General features: G+C 34.2%; 1 long non-coding RNA gene across 1 annotated transcript in view; it reads left to right on the forward strand.

Moving 5' to 3' along the window:
* Positions 1–20,377, forward strand: part of LOC116278764 (uncharacterized) — a 136,011-nt gene that overhangs the window by 82,690 nt on the left and 32,944 nt on the right. The window contains exon 4 of the long non-coding RNA XR_012074318.1: positions 9,222–9,344. This is a non-coding gene — a long non-coding RNA (uncharacterized lncRNA). The remainder of the gene's footprint in view (positions 1–9,221; positions 9,345–20,377) is intronic.

Raw genomic sequence — 20,377 nt, forward strand, 5'->3', positions numbered from 1 at the left:
TAGAAGAAAATATAGGCAAAACATTATCTGACATACATCTCAAAAATGTTCTCCTAGAACAGTCTGCACAAGCAATATAAATGAAAGCAAGAATAAACAAATGGACCTAAAGAAACTTACAAACTTCTGCACAGCAAAGAAAACCATAAGTAAAACAAAAAGACAACCTACGGAATGGGAGAAAATTTTTGCAAGTGAAACCGACAAAGGCTTGATCTCCAGAATATATAAGGAGCTCATACGACTTAATAAGAAACAAGCAAAGAACCCAATCCAAAAATGGGCAAAAGACCTAAATGATTAATTCTCCAAGGAAGACATACAAATGATCAATAGGCACATGAAAAAATGTTCAATATCACTAATTATCAGAGAAATGCAAATCAAAACTACAATGAGGTATCACCTCACACCAGTCAGAATGTACATCATTTAAAAATCCACAAATGACAAATGGTGGAGAAGCTGTGGAGAAAAGGGAACCCTCTTACACTGCTGGTGGGAATGCAGTTTGATGCAGCCACTGTGGAAAACAGTATGGAGATTCCTCAAAAGACTAGGAATAGACTTACCACCTGACCCAGGAATCCTGCTCCTGGGCATATATCCAGAAGGTACCGTATTTCAGAATGACACCTGCACCCCAATGTTCATAGCAGCACTATTTACAATAGCCAAGACATGGAAACAGCCTAAATGTCCATCAACAGATGACTGGATAAAGAAGATGTGGTCTATTTATACAATGGAATACTACTCAGCCATAAAAACCAACAACATAACACCATTTACAGCATCATGGATGCTCCTGGAGAATGTCATTCTAAGTGAAGTAAGCCAGAAAGAGAAAGAAAAATACCATATGAGATCACCCATATGTGGAATCTTAAAAAAAAAAAAAAGCATAAATACAAAACAGAAATAGACTCATAGACATTGAATACAAACTTGCAGTTGCCAAGAGGGTGGAGTGTGGGAAGGGATAGATGGGATTTCAAAATTGTAGAATAGGTAAACAAGATTATACTGTATAGCACACAGGGAAATATACACAAGATCTTATGGTAGCTCACAGAGAAAAAAATGTGACAATGAATATATATACGTTCATGTATAACTGAAGAATTGTGCTCTACACTGGAATTTGACACACCACCACAACATTGTAAAATGATTATAAATCAATTAAAAAAAAGTTAAAAAAAAAAAAGAAAAAGAAAATGAATAAAAAAACAAGTGGACAAAATGAAAAAAAAAAACAAAACTATCTTATGGCAACAACTTTTTTTTTTCTCTCATAAACATTTAAGTCTCCAAAGGAAAGGGAATCCAGGATGTGAACTATCTCATGAGCTCTTCCACTCCCCATTTTAAGGAAATTTGACAATGCATTATTCCTTCAGTTTGGATGATGAGATGGTTTTTCCAGATCTATGTTACCACAAAATACAGGCTGCCAATTTTCTTGTCAAATAACTGTCAACCTTTTAAATATGAATTATCAGTACCAATTTTTTTCAATCGTAGAGCAAAAAGCAATGTTCCAATTGTCAAGACAGGTGATGGACCCCATTGTTTTATTCTCTACTGCTTGTCATAAATGATGTGATATATGCAAGTACTTTGAAAAGTGCTTGTAAACAGTAAAATGCTATTCCAATAAAAGATTGGTTTGGGGAAAAAAAAGGCAATTATTTTTTGCCATGGCTACTTTAAAAATCATTTTTAATCACATATCTGTTCATATCATTCTCTCACAGAAATTAGTCCAAGGGTTTTAAACTTAAGTTCTAAAGTTTCAAAGTGGTTGAACAGGTAATTAATTTTACAGGAAGTTAGCAATTGTTCTGTGGGGTGTATTTTCTGTTGTATATTAAAGCCAGTCAGTTAGTTTATAGGCCAAGTCTCTTAAAGCATTAAAAAGGCCAATTTTTGTTAAAGGCAAAACTACATAATTACCACTTAAATGCTGCAGAAATGTGGGAAAGGATTCCTCTACCATTGTCAAATTTATATCTCTATTAAAGATGCTAACTTTTCCTTTTGTCTTCACATTTGCAAAATAATTAGGCTTTGCCTTGAGGGCTCAGCAATTCAAAATCTTTTAGAATGGTACGAATTTCTGTTGATGAAACTGTCTTCTGTGTATTTGTCAGATGGGAAGAAGTATGAAATCTTGTGAAGAACTTGAAAAAATAAAACAATTCACAATAAGAAAGTTTCAGCAATTAAGTTTGACCCAAAGAATATAAGAGTTTAATGCATACCTGACTAGAGGATGCTATGCAAGCAATAATTCAAATTGTCACTGATTTACTATAGTCATCCTTAATATGAAGGAGGATTGCACAAGAAAGATAATTGATTATTTTGTAATCTTTTCATCAGTAGAGCAACTTCAACTCCTACAGTATTACCACTTTGTAGTACATTCTACTTACGTGGATCGTTCCCTTTTTCTACTGCTTATGTAAATTTAAACACACACACACACACACACACATACACACACATGCACAGCTTTGAAAAAGTTGACTTGCTGCATGTAGCTCAACCAATGTAGTGGCAGAGTTTAATTTAAAATCCATGTCTCTATGCCTTTTAATTTCCTTTTTTCTTCCAACATTCCATAATTTCTCTTCAGTGCAAGCTCATAAAGGAAATTATATTATTTACTGTTTTATTTTGATTCAATACTTAATAAACCATGTCCCATTATCTTATATGTTTATGGTCATATACCTTATGGGAGTAAATGATTGACTTTCTGAAGGTTATGAACCCTGGTCTAATGCCTTCTTTTTAATTTGTGTTATTTATACCATACTATGCTATTTTCCTTTAAGATAAATGAGTAACAAGTCAGCAAATAAGCCAAGCAGTTTTATAGGCAAAAATAACTTTAATAACTTTTTCTTTTGTCAATTATTTGGAATTTGCCCAGGTTTCTGGTTTTGGTATAAAACAAGAAGTAACAATCAATAGGAAATGGAAGGAAAAGAGAAAAAAGGAAAATAATGACAATTATAGTGGCAAAAAGTCATAATAATCAATACCATGGAGAAAATATATATCACATAATATAAAAATATATTTCATATCTGTGAGCAGAAAATCAGTAATAAAGCAAAGTCATAAGATATTCTTGGTACTCATATGACACATACAAACAATTTAAATAACTGAAGGTCAAAAGTTGGTAAAATATCTGAACACATTTCAGTGATTAAATTTCAGGGATTTTTTTCCCTTTGGCTATTAGAACATTACAATTAAAAAACACAGTGTCTTTCTGTTTAGAAGGCACACTGTAAAAACAGATGCCCTTTTGTTAAATAATTTAAATCCTCTTAATAAATGGTATGTAGAGTAAATATTTTGGAAATGTTATTTTGTCACCAAGGCCTTCTGAGAAGCAGATGTCAAAATGGGATCATATGTGCAAGATATTTATTAGCAAAATACTAGTGAAAAATAAGAAGCAGGGAGCCCAAGAAGGCTAGGAAACTCTTAAGAGCTCACTAGAGAGCTGACCTCTAAGAAGGAGGAAAGAAAGGAAGAAGGATTGGCTGGATGGTCTCAGTTCTGAGAAAGTTTCAGCCAGGCTTATGGAGAGTCCTTGAGCCAAAGATGCTTATTAGAAATCCCCCAGAGTTCCCAGCAATATATAGGGAAAACTCTGTGCTTCCATGTAAAACTGTACCTACTTATAGCTCACCATTTCATGTAATCTGATTCTATGGGAGTTTGTAATCTGCAAATTGTAGATCTCTGATAGCAATACAAAATAATTATCGTCTCTAGATACAAAAAATTTTCTAGAGTGGAGAGATAACCCTTCCCCAAATGAGGAAAAAAACAGTTCTATCTCCATTTGCACATTCATTTCAATATAAATTTATCTATTCTTTGAATTCTCCTTTGAAGCAGTTGTAACAATAACATCAACCTGATTTCCTTAAAAATACAATTCTTAACACATGTTTACTTGAGAGTAATGATTTCTTCCTTTAAAACTTTTTTCCTTTAACTCTTTGGAGATTTCCCACCAAGCTGTCCAGTGGATTCCCTTAATGGAGTCTGGTAAACTTGGTCAGAAGAGAGGTATAGTTCAGGGGCAGTTAAAGCCCAAATAAATCTTTTCTTGTCTCCCAGAGGTAAATTCAAAACAGCAAAAGAACTCTGCTTTCTTTTTTTCTTCTGTTTTTAATATTCCTTTCTATATTTCTATGTTTTATTCTTACTTTTCTTGTTGCGGCTCATTTTGGGGAGAGGGTTCCTTTACTTAGAAAGCTATTGTCAAAAACTACAAAATACATCAGCTGCTTCTTCTGCTTGACAATTCTTCAGTTATTTTAAGATGCAATGATGTCTCTGCTTGAGCTGTTCTCCTGCACACCGAGCCTTCACAGCTTCTTTAATTTCTTCCTCACATAGACCCTCCAAATCTACTGAGTGAATAACGGTTTTCAATCATTTCTCTCAGTGGAGCACCTACAGCTTCATTTAATGCACCATCTCCAGAATGATAAACACAGAATCACAGTAGAAGAGTACGTTTCCTGTATCTGGACACTAAGTCATTACCAATGCAGTTGAACGTGTTGGTGTTATTTGTTTTGTTTATTGAGCAGCATATCTGTTTACTTCCTTGCTTTCATTAGCACTAGTAGTCAAATGAAACTCCCTCCTGCCAATCCAAATCTCACATCATTCTACAATTATGTGTGTTTTTGAAAATAGAAATGTAAAATGTTAAATACAGTTCTCCTGCATCTCATCTCTTTGGTTTCAGCTCATCATTACAAGCTTTTATGTGCTCCATACTCTTGGCATAATGGAAGTCTCCATTTAGGAAAACATACAATGGTCTCCTCTGCCCCAAGGCTCTTGCATTTACTGTTCCCTCTGCCCCAACCCTTTCCAACCCCACCCCACCCCACCCCACTCCACTCACTTACTTAACTCCCTTCAACTAGCTTACTAACTTTTCTTATTCTTTAGCTCTGACTTTAAAGATACTTCTGGAAGGCCACAGTGAACACTCAGAATGGGTTACTGCCAGTTCTAGGCTCTTCTCTTGCACTGAAGCCCTCATTTCTAACAGTCAACATCTGTGTCCCACACTAAGCAAAGAGCTCTGCGGGTACTAGCGCCATGTTGTCTTCTCCCCTGCTGCAATCCAGGCAGCCGGCAGAAGGTCTGACACGGAGGAGGCACTCAGTAAGTAACTGCTGAGTGAGAGGCAATGTGATTTTTTTTACTTTGCAGTATGTCAGCAATCTTTATCTGTTGTCATTCAGCCATCTCTTTAATAACCATTAAGATAAAGAATTTCAGATAGAAAAGAGCGGTATTCTAGAACATCTCAATAATTAATATTTTTAGATAATATAGTCTATGAATCTTATTTGTTCTACTTTCTCTAGATGAATTTCACAATACACTTTGTCAAAAGTGATCACAAAATTACAATATACTGTATCTACAATATTTTTCTTAGTAGTACTGGTTGAAAGCACATGAATCTGTGGAATGGGATATAGTGAAAAGAATATAAATTACAGATCCAGTTAAACTTTTACTAGCTACATAATCTTGGAATAGTTATTATGATTTCTTAATCTATCAGGAAGAAATTACTAACACATATATGATAGATTCTTATAAGGAATTAAATAAAATGTTAACAGGTCTCACCCCCTCCATTACCTCCCTGCTCAAACTCATTATTAACAAAACCATTTAGTTTAAAAAAAATCTTTCCTGAAAAATTGTCAAGTATCAGTATTAAAATTACTGTCCTATGATTTGTGGAAACAACCATTTTAAAAATTAGAAACATATTACCTCTCTTCAGAATTCTCATTCCTCTTTCACTTTCTTTGATTCCTAAAAGATTATAAACATAGGTACAACTTAAACAAGGTTTTCAGAACCACAGAAATAATTTGCCCTTACCTCGGACCTTGAATCCTCTTAAAACCTGTGAGTGCCCCTCATATTTTCACTCCTGTCTTTCATCAACTGTCTAGCTCTTCAAGTTTAAAGAGTGATCTATTTAAGAGAAAAAAATAAAAGAAAAGAGGTTGTGCAGTTCTTTTTTTTTTTTTTACATTTTTATTGATTCATAATCATTTTACAGTGTTGTGTCAAGAGGTTGTGCAGTTCTGCTTGTTATTTTTAACCTTCAGTCTCTTAATATTAGGTTATATTCCCCAGTCATTTGCCCTATCCTTCCTTTGTTCATTTTATTATTTCTAAACCTGCAAACATTATGTTGCTTTTAGCATTTTTCAAAATCCCCAATTTGTTCTTCAGGCTTCCCATGCTATTCTTAGATGTACACAAAAATATAAAGTATTTATCAACATTTATATGCCTTCTTTGTAAAAATCTGAACATTTTCTTTCACAATTTGAGCTTAACAAAAAGTTCTCTAGACTAAGATGATGATCTTTAGATGATTTTTTTCCTATCTCCAAATTTTTTCACAGTTACAGAGTTTGTATCACATTTTATTCTTCAGCTCTACTTTCTTCTAGAATGTTTAATCATACACAGTTTGCATAAATATTTAAGAGCTTTTTAGTTGTTTATTGAAACACACAAATTATAGATACATGGCTCAATGGATTCTCACCGAGCAAATACTTCCATATAACCATGACCAATTCAGGAAACAGAACATTTTAGGATCCAAAATGCCTTTATTCAGTTACTCCATGACTCCATGATCTTCTTTCCAAATAAAGTAACTGCTTTCCTGACTTCTAATACCTTAGATTAGCTTTCTCTGTTTTGTACTTTATATAAATAGATCATACACTATGATCTCTTTTGTTTCTGGGTTCTCTTGCTCAGCCTATAGGTAAGCTTTATTCATAGTGTTATATAATAATTCATTCACTTTTGTTGTTGCATAGTATTCCACTGTATATCAATCATATTTATGTATTTTATCACTGATAGATGTTTAAGTTGGTTTCAGTTTGGGGCCATTTCAAATAATACTGTTAAAAACATCCATATGCATTCCTTGTGGGGAAAATATGGATGAATTTCTATTGGAACCATATCTAAGAGAGAAATTGCTAGATCATAGGTTATGCATATATTCAGATTTAACAGATCTGTCAAACTTTTCCAAAATAGTTGCACCAGTTCTCACACTTACCTGTAGTATAGATTAGTGCTGGTGCTAATCTCAGTTCCTTTACTTCTAACCTATGTCTCCATATTTAAAGTGGGTTTCTTATACACAACATAGAGTTAGGTCTTGTTTTATTTTCTGTTTTTAATTGACTCTGACAGTCTCCACCTTTTATTTGGTATACTTAACATCATTGACATTTGAAATGATTATTGATATATATGGTTTAATAGCTACCATATTTGTAAACTATTATCTGTTTGTTGCCATTGTTCTATGTTGTTTGTTGTGTCTTCTACTCCTTCTACTTTTTCTGGTTTTAATTGAACATTCTATGTAATTCTCTTTTCCTCTCCTCTCTTAGCATATCAGTTATTTTTGTAGTCGTCTCAAGAGTTTCCAATATACAGTTAATCTAAATTCACTTTCAAATAATACTATACTGCTTCATAGGTAGTGCAAGTACTTTATAACAGTATTCCCAATTCTTCCCTCCTGTCTGAGACAACGTTTGATAACAGACTGAAATCATAATGGGGTAATCAGTGTTCGGGCATACAAAGGGGAGCTGGATGGTCATAGAGAGTCTCAGTGGTTTCAGCCATGTCCCTGCACCACTGAAAACTTGAACTTTCTGTGAACTGTACCAAACCCAGGGACTCTAGCCGTTTTAAAAATATCTGCAGGCTGCAACCTTGTGGTCTCAAGGTTCTTCCCCCTTGTAATGATGGATGCCAACCAATCTCTGCTTAATAAGCACCCGTACTTCTTGCCATCTCCAATTATAATTCTTGATAAATAATGCATGTAATTAACTGTGTCCTTGCAATTTTTGCCTTTATAAGCTTTCTCCATTTTGTAGTCTAGTGGAACAGGATTCATGTGCTTCTTGTATCTGTCTATCCAGACTGCAGTCCTAACAAACCCAAACTAAATACCTCTTTATTTCAAATGCATCTCCATTTCTGAAATTTTTGTTAACACACTAATGCCATTCATTTAATTTATGCATATGTTATAATCACCACTATAATCACTGTTACTATTATTACTTAGCACAAACTGATCAATCCAACATAAGAAAAACAAAAGGTTATCCTTTACCTTCATTTATTTCTCCTCTAGCACCTTCCTTTTCTTTATGTAGATCTGTTTGTGACGTATGTAAGTTTTCTTCTCTCTGAAGAACTTAAGTCTTGCAAGGCAGATTTGTTGACCACAAAGTCCCTCAATTTTTGTTTTTTTCTAAAAAATTTTTTTCTCCACTTTGGAAGGATTTCATTGGAATTCTAAGTTGGTAGTTTTTTCTTTCAACACTATCAAATATTTTTGTTGACATGAGACTATGTTACTTTGATGTCTTCTTTGAAAAATAATAACCAGGTAGCTTCATGAATATATGTCCTAAAATATGCAGAATAATTGCTGATATTTATTGGCTAATGATTAAGTGTGTTCATGTGTACTTGCTCATTAACCTTCAAAACAGTTCTGTGAGGTAGATATTATTATTATTGCAGATGGGGAAATTAAAGCTTTTAGTAACTTGCCGTACATCACCCAGGTATCAAGTGACAAACTACCTTGCTATGCTGCCTCTTGATTCAGAGTATCCTGGTACATTTGAATATATTAAATAAACAGCTAGTGTGGTCCTTTTAAAAATGTTTTTTCTTTTAATTGCTAATTTTTAAAATAACATTGCTGTATACTGTCCCATCACAGCAGTCTTTTCAAATAACAACCTGAAAACCCTAGCAGCGGCTCAGGTCTTGGATTGTTCTTTTATAAATGTTTTCTCCTGCTCCAATTTAAGGAACTAAATCCTTCAGCTGAGGTTATTCCAATGTAACTAAATGAAAAATCCACTACTTAAAGGCAGCAGTTTGTTAACATGACTAGGAGTTTGTCTTTCTCCCACTCTGATCCAATCAAGAAATGTGTTCCCTGAGCTGAAAGATGTTTAACTATCAGCAGAGCCTGGAAGCATGGCTGCCACAGACTGCCTGAGCAACGAGATGGCAGAGAGGGGGATATTCACTGAAAGTTTCCTCTGTGTGCTCTGCAGCCCTGTCACTGAAAGTGTGCCCTGGGGACCAGCAGAATCAGTGTCACGTGGAATCCTATTATAAATGCAGAATCCCAGTCTCCACCCAGACCTACTGAATCTTCCTTTTATCAAGATCCCCAGGTAAGTTGAATGTTTATTAAATTTTGAAAACCACTACTCTATTGACTAACCCAAAGTAGTTCTTCAGAGGGCCTCTGGATCATTGAACACTGTCAGAATTTGCTTTAAGAAAATGAGCACGTTATAACAGTTGTCACCAACATTTTTGATCATGTACCAGAATTAGTTTAATTTTTTAGCATAGTGATTAATTTCTGAATATCCCTTATAAATTTGATACATGTATTAGTATAATAATGTATTTTGTACATTATAAAAATATGGACAAAACAGAAATGGGAAAGCATGAGGTAAAGGTAAAATAATAAAAAATATTTTAAATCGTTAATATTGTCACTAAAATGTTTAGCTTTCACTAAAATTATTGATAATAATAATGAATGATATGCTATATATTTATATTTATTATATGATAATAATAGTATGATAAGTGTAAATAAATATTCAGAATGTTAAAAAGTGCTTGTTTAACATTGTGATATAGTCACTTAAAGATATGATTCTAAGTTCAGGTTATGTTGTATTTAATTTTAATGACTGATATCAATTTATACAATATGTAAAATATAAATATGGTAAGAATCATGTAAAATGATAGTAGATATAAATCTATTTCAAAACTTCTTTTTTTATTTTTAGACGTTATGGTAAAAGCAATTACATTATTGGTATTTCTAGGCTATAATGTGGCTAGTGAAAAATGTTGCTAGGAAGAGAAGTGTGAAATCTGCCTTTTTCATTTTGTTTGTGTGCTTTTACACTATTGGTATTATCCTTAGTGGGATGTCTATTTATATGAAATCTTTGAAGTCTCTTGTTGATTTTGTGCATCTATAAAGCTAAGCTGTGATACATACATGTTGAAACCAAGGGAACAAGCATGGGCTTCACCCATCTCCAGCTGGAGATCTCCTGCTCTTTCATTCCACTTTACCTCACATGGTGTGTGTGGTACATACTCTTCTGTAATATGCACCCAGAGGGCTTAACAGCGTCCCTTCATACATTTTAAAGCAGTGGTATTTATTTCTTAAGTTTCCTAAAAAATAAGTATATATATGTATAGAAACTCTGACAGATTCTTTTACCTCCCAATGCACATCTGTTTTGGATGCTGAGATGACCCTGCCAAATGCTAGAAGGTAAGAAAAACAAGGAGGACTGAGCCAAACCAATGTGGGCGAGGCGGGTGGAACACTTTGAATAAGTGTCAGGAATGTGGAGCACCTCAGGTAAAGAACTGAAGCAAAGGAAGTAGCCAAAGGTCATAACTCAAAGACTACAAATCCACAGGAAGTCCTCTTCTATTCCATTTGGGAAGAAACCTCCCAGGAAACAAGATCGGTGAGAATAGAATGGGAAGGAGATCATAGTCAATAGATGGCATTACAGACAGACAGGGAGAAGATGGGAAAATCTCCAGAACCTAAGAGATATTTGAAAGAAGTCTAGCAATTTGAGCTGCTTAGAGGGGCAAATGGAGAAGCCATCATGCGATACTATCTGTGAAAACAGTCTCATAGCTCATGCAGAGAGCAAATTAAATACTTTCTATTGCCTGTCATGAGCAATGCAAGATTCAAGTCAGTCGACAGATAATAAGAGTATATTGAAATCTGTGATATAGAGCTACTGTAGTCCTGTATTTCCTCTAGAAGCCTCAAACCTGGAGGGAGAAAAGACACACATACCAGAGAAAGTGAAAGAAGCATGTTACTGTATAGTAATGCTTACAATTTATCAAGCATCTCCCATGTGCCAGGAAGAGTGCCAGCTGCTTTACAACATAAACAAATACATAGCAACTCAGTGAGGTTTATGTTGTTAGGTTTATAATATAGGTAAACAGAGCCCAGAGAGGTTAAGCAACCTGCTCGAGGCCATATCCACACAGGCACTAACTGACGAAACTGGTATCTGAATCCAAGAAGCAGACTGTGCTTTTGCTCATAAACATCAAGTTTCACGGGCTGCTGATACAAAAATTCGCCACCAAATCAGTGACATAGAAAGCAAGAGCTATAAAAATTGTGATGTGTGAGAAATGTTCATGGATGACGTATTGAATAGTCAGAAACTGGTGGTCAATTTCGGGTTTACTGTGAACCCTTGGATACAATGACTCTACCTTACTTTACTTCCCCATGTGAGCAAGGATAAAGCTAATGATGTATGACTAATGTTATCATAAATTTCCAGCCACTACTGAGCTATTTGCAAGCTACTTGTCACTATATACTGGGTTTATTCTACCCCCAACTCCCTTTCTTACTATCCACCACAAACTGTTTCATTATGGCTTTGTGCTTCACCGTGAGAGAAACACAGCCAACTCAGATTCATGAAGTTGGCCTCTGCACTTTCAGATGCTGATGTCTGTCAGGTTTGAGAAATTCAGTTAATCTATGATGCTGCTAAATATCTGCTTAATCTTGCCCCTACAGAATGACCTTGAGAGTTTCATCTCAAAATTAGTCATAACTTACATGGTATTAAATCAAAGAGAAAGACATTTTCATCCCACCAATTACAGTTTATGCTTTTGAAACCCAATAATAAATAAAACTAAATGATGAAAGCAGCACCTCTGAAATAAAAAGACCAAAGGTAGTGGGATGTTTGTGCCTTGTGTGGTATCGGTTTTAGTGCTTTAGTTCAATGGCATTACCCAGTTAGGTTTTGAGAAACTAGATTTAATAGTATAATATTTAAAGACATATCTAGAGGCACTCCATATATGTGAGGTATTCCATCCAGTTTTAAAACTGCACTTTTGACAAATGAGGGTAGTTTTGGAAGGAGTGAAGAAAAAAGTATTGAAATGATATAATAAATAATAAAAGAAATTAAATACTGATTAGTCTGGGAAAGAAGACACACGTGGGAGAAGCCTTCTTTAAACATTCGTATGTCACTTTCATTCACTTCAGTATGCATGCAAATCATTACCCACTTCGATGTTCAACTTTGCCTTTTGTGTTGGCCTTCATATTCCTGACCAGATTGGCTACAACTGCTCTAATCAGAGGCTTTTTCCTCTTCAAAGGTTTTCTTATTTTTTTAATTATATTTTGTGGCTACTAGAGCTTTTAAAAAAACTGAATTTTATTTTTTATTAAAGTGTAGTTGATTTACAACATTCGTTTCAGGTGTACAACAAAGCAATTCAGTTACACATATACATATATTTTTTCAGATTCTTTTCTATTACATATTATTATAAGAAATTGAATATAGTTCCCTGTCCTATACAGTAGGTCCTTTGAGATTAACAGATACACATTACTATATGTAAAATAGATAAACAACAAGGACCTATTGAAGGTTTTTCTTGGCACTCAAACTCACCCATGAGAGTCAAGGTCCCTTTTGTAGCTTAAGAACTCTAGATGTACTTCCACTGTAGCATCAATCACATTGGCTATGACTGCTTGTTTGACTTACTCACTTTTCAAGGGTAGAGATTTTTAATAACCACTTCTACATTTAGGATCTAACACAAACTTTGCTGGTTAGATATGTGGTAGATGAATGAACAAATGGATAAATGAATGAATGAATAACATAAGGAAGGAAAAGTAAATGTGCATTCTGTTGTTCTCAGGTGCCCTTCAGCCAGTAAGTGGAAAGATAAGATTTCCAGATTTAGCAAATAAAAATGTAGGATGCCCAGTTAAATCTGAACCTCCAATAAACAGTAAATTATTTTAGTATAACTATGTACCAAATATTGCATGGGCATCTTGTATTTTATCTGCCAATCCTAAAAGTATAAAGACCCAGATTTCAGCCCAATGTAAGATTAAAAGAAAAAGGCTTCTAGAAGCATGGTTGGTACAGAAAACTTTCAAGAAAGCAAGCTGCCAGACCTGTTTAAGCACAGGATGAATATCAGAGGAGTGCTGGACATGTCCTTGCATTTGGTGAATCGTTTGTTGTCCCCTTCTTATTAAGCAGTGCATTTTGATAAAAGTTGCACACAAATATGCCTAGGTTGAGAATGAATATATTCCACATGCAAATTCCACATTCCACATTCAGGTAGTTCTTTTAACTGCAAAACCCTAGTCACAACACACCTGTCAGTTTCTTTTTGAAATCTAACTTAAAATATAGTGCATTATTAATATATTTTATAGAAGTTTAAGTTTACCAAACTACTTCTTAATTCTGATTCCACCTCTGCCCTCAGTGATGTCCTAAGTAAGGTAAGTTGTTTTAACTCTGTCCCATAGCTATGAAACACAAATTCTTACTTGATACCTTTTGAGTTGATGGGTTCAGTACCGTTAAGAAGTGCATTGCTCACTTCTTAGTGCATTCAACAATGAAAAGTTACCAGTTTTATTATAATCCATCTAGGGTTCACTTCTTTATTACAAATTCTCTTTCTTTGCCTTAATTTTGTATTTTATCAACTGTGATTTCCAAACAGATTAATAAATTCTACTGGATTTAAGCCCAAATAAAAAATTATTATACAATTTAAGTATCGACAATAATAATGATAATATCATGACACAAAATAAAATAGTAGGACTAGCTGGAATTCTGATTAGCTACAAAATCATAGTAAAGTGTTTCAAAATAGCAGAAACGTATTTGGCAAACAATAAAAAAAATTCTTCTTAAGAACTCTAATATAATTATGATATACCAAATAATTATAATACAACATGACGATAAGAGGTATAGGTATACTTGATCATATGAGTTTGAACCAAATGAAATTGCCATTTTTACCTACAAAAATGACAATTTCATGTAGTTTAAAGCAAAAATAAGCCATTGCCTCTGAATTTCCATAAAGAATATGTCTTGGTTTTTTTTCTGGAAATATTTTTCATCAGGAAATTTACATTTTACATCTAAATGCAGACTAATGAGAGGAGATTTCACATATAATGGTCTTTTAAAGTTTCTGAGAAAGGTGAGAATATTAGCAGAATGCTTGTTACATAGTGCTTGCCAAGTAAGTTTAGCCTATAAAGAGGAAATGAGGAAATTGAACATTTTATGACTGGCATAGGCTTATTCTCTATAAAATTCCAGCACAATGCTCTTATTCTACTAACATTTATGAAGCTGTCACCATGTGTAATTCTAAGCATAATTCTGAGGGCACTGACCTCATTTTTTTTCAAATTTGCAACAGATGTATACACCTGTCTTCTGAATGTCAACTTTTATTATAACCATTTACAGGAAAGGAAACTTCAGAATAGAGACATAAGTAATGTGTCCAAAATTATACAATTAGATAATGAAATCAGAGGAATTCAAATCAAAGCGTTCAGTATCCAAAGCAAATCTTCTTAGTAACCGTGCTACTTCAATTGTTCAGCGATCTACAGATTTCTGTTGTTATTAACAAACATATATTTGGCTTCTTCCTATATGGTTTTTTGGTTGAAATAGCATTGCCGGATAAAATATAGGAGACCCAGTTAAACTTGAATTTCAGATAAATGAAGACTTTTTTAGTGTAAGTGTATCTTATTTAATATTTGGTACATACGTATTCTAAAAATTTATTTCTTATCTGAAATTCAGATTTAACTGGGTGTGCTATATTTTAATTTGGTAAATGACAACTTTCAAATCAAAAAATAAATTGACACACAAAAGTGACTTTTGACATCCTGTTTTGCTAATACTTTCTTTCATAAAGCCATCTCACCCAAATAGCAATTCTATCAGATTCCAGTTTTTTTCTCAAATTGGCAACAAATATGCACCTGTCTTCGGAATGTCAGTAAAATCCTTTGCCATGCCAAATATTGCAAAAAGATATTCTGACTCTGTCACTAATGTCTTAGTTAAATCTGACCCCAAAACACTATTATTAATTGAAATAATTAGTAAGTAAGATTTATAATGGAGAATCAGTCTAGATTTTTGCTAATTAAAATCTTAGGCTTTAGGCTACAAATCAAATTTTTAAATAAACTTTCATTTTCAGAATAGATGTTTATATAGAGAGATGATGAAAGAATATTACAAAAGTTCTCCAATACTCCATGCCCAGTTTTCCCTATTGTTAACATTACTTTGACATGTTTCCACAACTAACAAAGTAGGATTACTACATTATTAACATCTAAAGTTAATACTTTATTGATTGCCTTATTTTTAAGTTTTAATACCTGAAGTCAATACTTTATTGATTTCCTATTTTATACAACGTCCTTTTTCTGTTCCAGGATTCCATCCAGGATAGCATGTTAGTTGTCACATCTCCTTAGCATTATCTTAGCTGTGACACTTTTTCAGGCATTCCTTGTTTTTGACTATCTTAAGAATTTCTAGGAGTACCAGTTAGGCATTTTGTAGAATGTTCTTCAATTTGGATTTGCCTGATGTTTTGCTCATGGTTATAGAGGGGTTGGGAAAATTGGGGACAAAGACTGCAGAGGTAAAGTGGTCCTCTCATCACATCATATCAGAGGTACATGATGCTAAGATCATTTACCATTTATTATATTAACCTTGGACAGTGTTTATCAGATTTCTCTGCAGTAGAGCTACTCTTTTTTTCCCATTTCCATACTGTACTCATTTTTTAAAAAGTCATTATGTGTGTTCCACATTTAAGGAGTGAGGAGTTCAGGTGTGCTATAGACGATATGTGTGCCCCCTAAAATTCACATGTTGAAATCCTAACCTCCAAACATGATGCTATTAGTAGATGGTGCCTTTGGGAAGTGCTTCTTGAGTCATGAGGGTGAAGGCCTCATGAATGAGATTAGTGCTTTTACAAAAGAGACCACATAGAGCTCCCTAATCCCTTTCACCATGTTAGGCTTAAATGAGACGTCTGCAAACCGGAAGTGGGGCCTGTACCTGACTGCGCTGTCACCTTAATCTTGGACTTTCAGCCTCCAAAACTGTGAGAAATAATTTCTGTTGTTTATAAGCCACTCACTTAATAAACCACTATGTTTCTTGGTTATAGCAGCCCCAATAGACTAAGACAAAGATGGGTATCTACATAAGTTATTTGAAATTCTTCTGCAAAGGAGGTTTGTCTGTTCTCTCCATTCATTCATTTATTCATTATTCATTTATTCAATAATTTATTTATATCTGTGGATTCATGCATATTTATTTTATATTAATAATCCAATACTATATAATCCAATACTATATCATATATTTTATTGCTCAGCTTTTCTAGCTTTCACATTAGGAGCTTTTCAGTTGATTCTTTTGTCCTTTTGACATACCCCTGTCATTTTTTTTTTTAAGTACATCCTTACTTTCTGACCCAAGAAGCTCCAGGTTCAAATTGCTCCAGATTTGCCATTGGAACTCTTTCTGTTAGCTCATATATTCCTTTGACACATCCCCATCACTATGGTTTTGTTTGGGGTACTTACTTCCTGACACTGCAAGAGGCTCCAGGCTCATCTTGTATACTCCCTGCCTGAAAACTCAAAATCAGCCATTTCTCCAAGATGCACTGATTCCTTTTTTTTTTTTTTTTTAGTATATGATATCGGGAACCAAGATCTGGGTGCCAGATATACTTGTTGCTATTGGGGTATCACTGCCTCTAGCCTCTCCCAACAGGCAGAGCTAGGACATATATGAGTATATACTAACCTGTGTATATACATGTGTCTGTATCATATCCATCCATATCTGTACCAAGGTAAACATAAGTTCATACTGAAGTCTCTAATTTTCTTTCAGTAACACATGGTTTATTCTAGACTGCCCCTGATCCCTTATTTATCTGTAATCCTCACTCCAGCAATAAGTGGCATTATCTGCCATCCACTTACTTATATTCTCAATCCCAGTATATATGTACAGTGGTTTCAGAATTGTTAATCCATACCCTCATGGGGAACATGATAGAGCACAGTGATTATGTACAGTTTCTAGACTTAACAGTTCCCACTCATTTCCAGAGGTACCTATCTTGGCACCTTTCTTTTTTCATCCCCTTCAATGAGTTTATGCCATGCATTGTAACAGAGATTCTTTTATCATAGGCTACATTCCTCCAATCTCTTAATTGATTTTTGATTATTTGCATACAATTAAGGTTCACTCTTTGTGGTCTAACGTTCTATGGGTTTTGACAAATGTGTTGAGCCATCTCTCCAGTATCATACAGAGTTGTTATACCTAATAAATCCCCTAGGCTTTACCTTTTCCTCCTTCCCCCAAACCCCTGCAACGACTGAGCTGTTTACCATCCCTATGTCACACAAATAGAATAATAAAAGTGTGTAGTCTTTTCATATTGGCTCCTTTCACTTAGCAGTATGGATTTGGATTCATTCATGCTTTTGTTGACTTGATAGTTCATTCCATTGTATCACTGAAGAGTATTCCGTCTTATAGCTGTATCACAGTTTATCTGTTTACCTACTGAAAGATATTTTGATTGCCTCCAGCTTTTGGCAATCATGAATAAAGCCACACATGCAGGATTTTGTGTAAACACAAGTTTCCAAATCAGTTAAATAAATATTCAGAAGTGCCATTGCTAGATGGATAGTTTGGCAAGTTTACACTTGCCTTTGTGAGAAACTGCTAAACTGTCTTCCAAAATGGGTGAATCATTTTGCATTTCCACCAGCAATAAATGAAAGTTCTCATGTTCTATATACGCACTAGCAGTTATTATTATCAGCTTTTTTTTTTTTTTGAACAACAACTGTAAAAGCTTTATTTCTAAAGCTGGAATCCCCCCCCCCCCCCGCCCCGGGCTTGTGATGGGAAGGGTGTCTTTGGCCAGAGCAGCAGAGCCATGCAGGATAGGGGTGAACAGGCATGGGGCTGCCGTCTCAGGAGGCTTAGCTTTTAACACCTCTTAAAAGTAGGTCTGCTGGCAATAAATTCCCTAAGTTTTTGTTTGTCTGAAAAGTGATTATTTTCTCTTCACTTATGAAGAGTAATTCTAAGTTAGTAGCTTTTTCTTTCAACACTTTAAAGATTTCACTATACTCTCTTCTTGATTGTATGGTGTCTTAAGAAAAGTCTGATGATGAATTGTTATCCTCATCTCACCTCTTGTCCAAATTTCTTCTAGATTTTCTCTTTCTCTTTATTTTTCTGCAATTTGAATATGATATGTGCCTAGAGTCTGTTTTTTAATCCTGTTTCATGTTTTCTGAGCTTATATCTATAGTTTGGTGTCTGTCATTAATTTTTGAAGGTTATTAACCATCATTAGTTCAAATATTTCTTCTGCCCCACTCTCTTTCTTCATGTTCTGGTATTCCAGTTATATATATATATGTTACACATTTGAATATCATCCCACAGTTCTTGGATAGCCTGTTCTATTCCTTTCATTCTTTTTTTTCTCTTTATACTTCATTTGAGAAATTTCTGTATTCACCTATCTTCAGCAGCACAGATTCTTTCCTCAGCTGTGTTGCATCTGCTGTGGAGCCTTTCCAAGGCATCCTTCACTTTTATTACTTTATTTTTATTTCTATCATTTCTTTTTGATTATTTCTCTTAATATCAGTTTTTCGTTTACATTAGCCGTATTGTCTTACATATTGTCTACTTTTTCCATTAGAATCTTTAATATATTAATCATAGTTATTTTAACTATCATGACTGATAATGCCAACATCTATGACTAACAGTCTCCAGCTCACATTTTCTCAGTTCCCTGACTTTAAAAAGTGCCAATTATTTCCTTTCAAAATTATATCTTACAAGCCCCCTGTATACTGTGCTGCATATCACATCTTAATTTCATAGCATTCCAGCCGTAGGCTTTTTACATCATACTTCTTATCTGACATACTTATTTGACATGAATCGGGGTTCAGTCAGGAGACAAAAACCACACCTACAGTTTGAACAGCAAAAATTAATATAAAGAATTACTAACTAATAAAAGGCACGTTACTAGAAGGAGCAAACTAAGACTCTAAGAGATACAAGAAGCAGCTACTATGTTTGCAGGAGAGTAAGTTAGGGAGGAATTTAGGGCAAGGTGGATAATCAAATCCTAGATTCAGAGATCATTAGAGGCCATGGCTGCTATGGAAACATACAACTCTTTAACATAGAATAAACTTTCGAAGGATACAGACAAATCTTAACCATAAGGGCCGCCAAGTTAAGCACTATTGACCATGTACAAACTCCGTCCCACCACATACATATACATATCACACTAATGTGCGGCCTGCCACTCAGAGAAGACCATGCTGGAAGAATGAAGGAAAGTCCCTTTACTCTATGCTAGCCTTGCAGCATCCTTCCACTGCCACTAGCAAAACCTACTATCATCCAAACTAGAAAAATAGAAATGTGTACAGTGACCATCTTTAATATCACAAATTAGAGTAAAGAAGAGTGGATTTGGAGCTAAGAGTCAACAGATTAATCACTGACACAGTAATAACTCTTTTGACTCTTTTCTACAATGGAATATGTATTCCTTTTTTATTTGGGGTTTGGGGATAGTCATAAAATGATGTACAGAAAAATCAATATTTTTTCCTCAGGTTTATTCTAGACAATTATAAGTAAATCCAAAGTCTCAGAAAGTATCATGCAAGTAAATCATAACCACGAGGCAATACATTTACAGGCTATACGAGTCTCAGTACTTGTGATTAAAATAACTTTTTAAATTATTATAATTAAAATAATTTTAAACTGTAAAATATCAAAAATTCATTGTTTCCTCTTTGATAGGCAGAGCATCCTCACATTAAATCTTAATATTTGAACAATATATGTTATTTAGAGTTTACTCTTTAAAAATATTAAAGTATTTTAATAAATACAACTTTACTAAAAATAGGTCTTTTGTTGACTATGAGTGTTAGTTTTCAACAAAGGAAATTTTCTTATACATATAATACTAAATGTACCAATTTCATTAAAAGTCAAAGAAGAATTCACTAACTTCCTTTGTAAAAAGGATTTCTGAAATAAAATTTGTATAAGGAGCAGCAAGGAATAGGAAAGGGCTATTAGACCTTCCGAAACATTCAACATATATCTTATTTTTATAGCAGGCGTGCACTGTGATCTCTTAAAAGTTA

Source organism: Vicugna pacos, chromosome 7 (genome assembly GCF_048564905.1).
Source record: "Vicugna pacos chromosome 7, VicPac4, whole genome shotgun sequence".
Taxonomy (NCBI): domain Eukaryota; kingdom Metazoa; phylum Chordata; class Mammalia; order Artiodactyla; family Camelidae; genus Vicugna; species Vicugna pacos.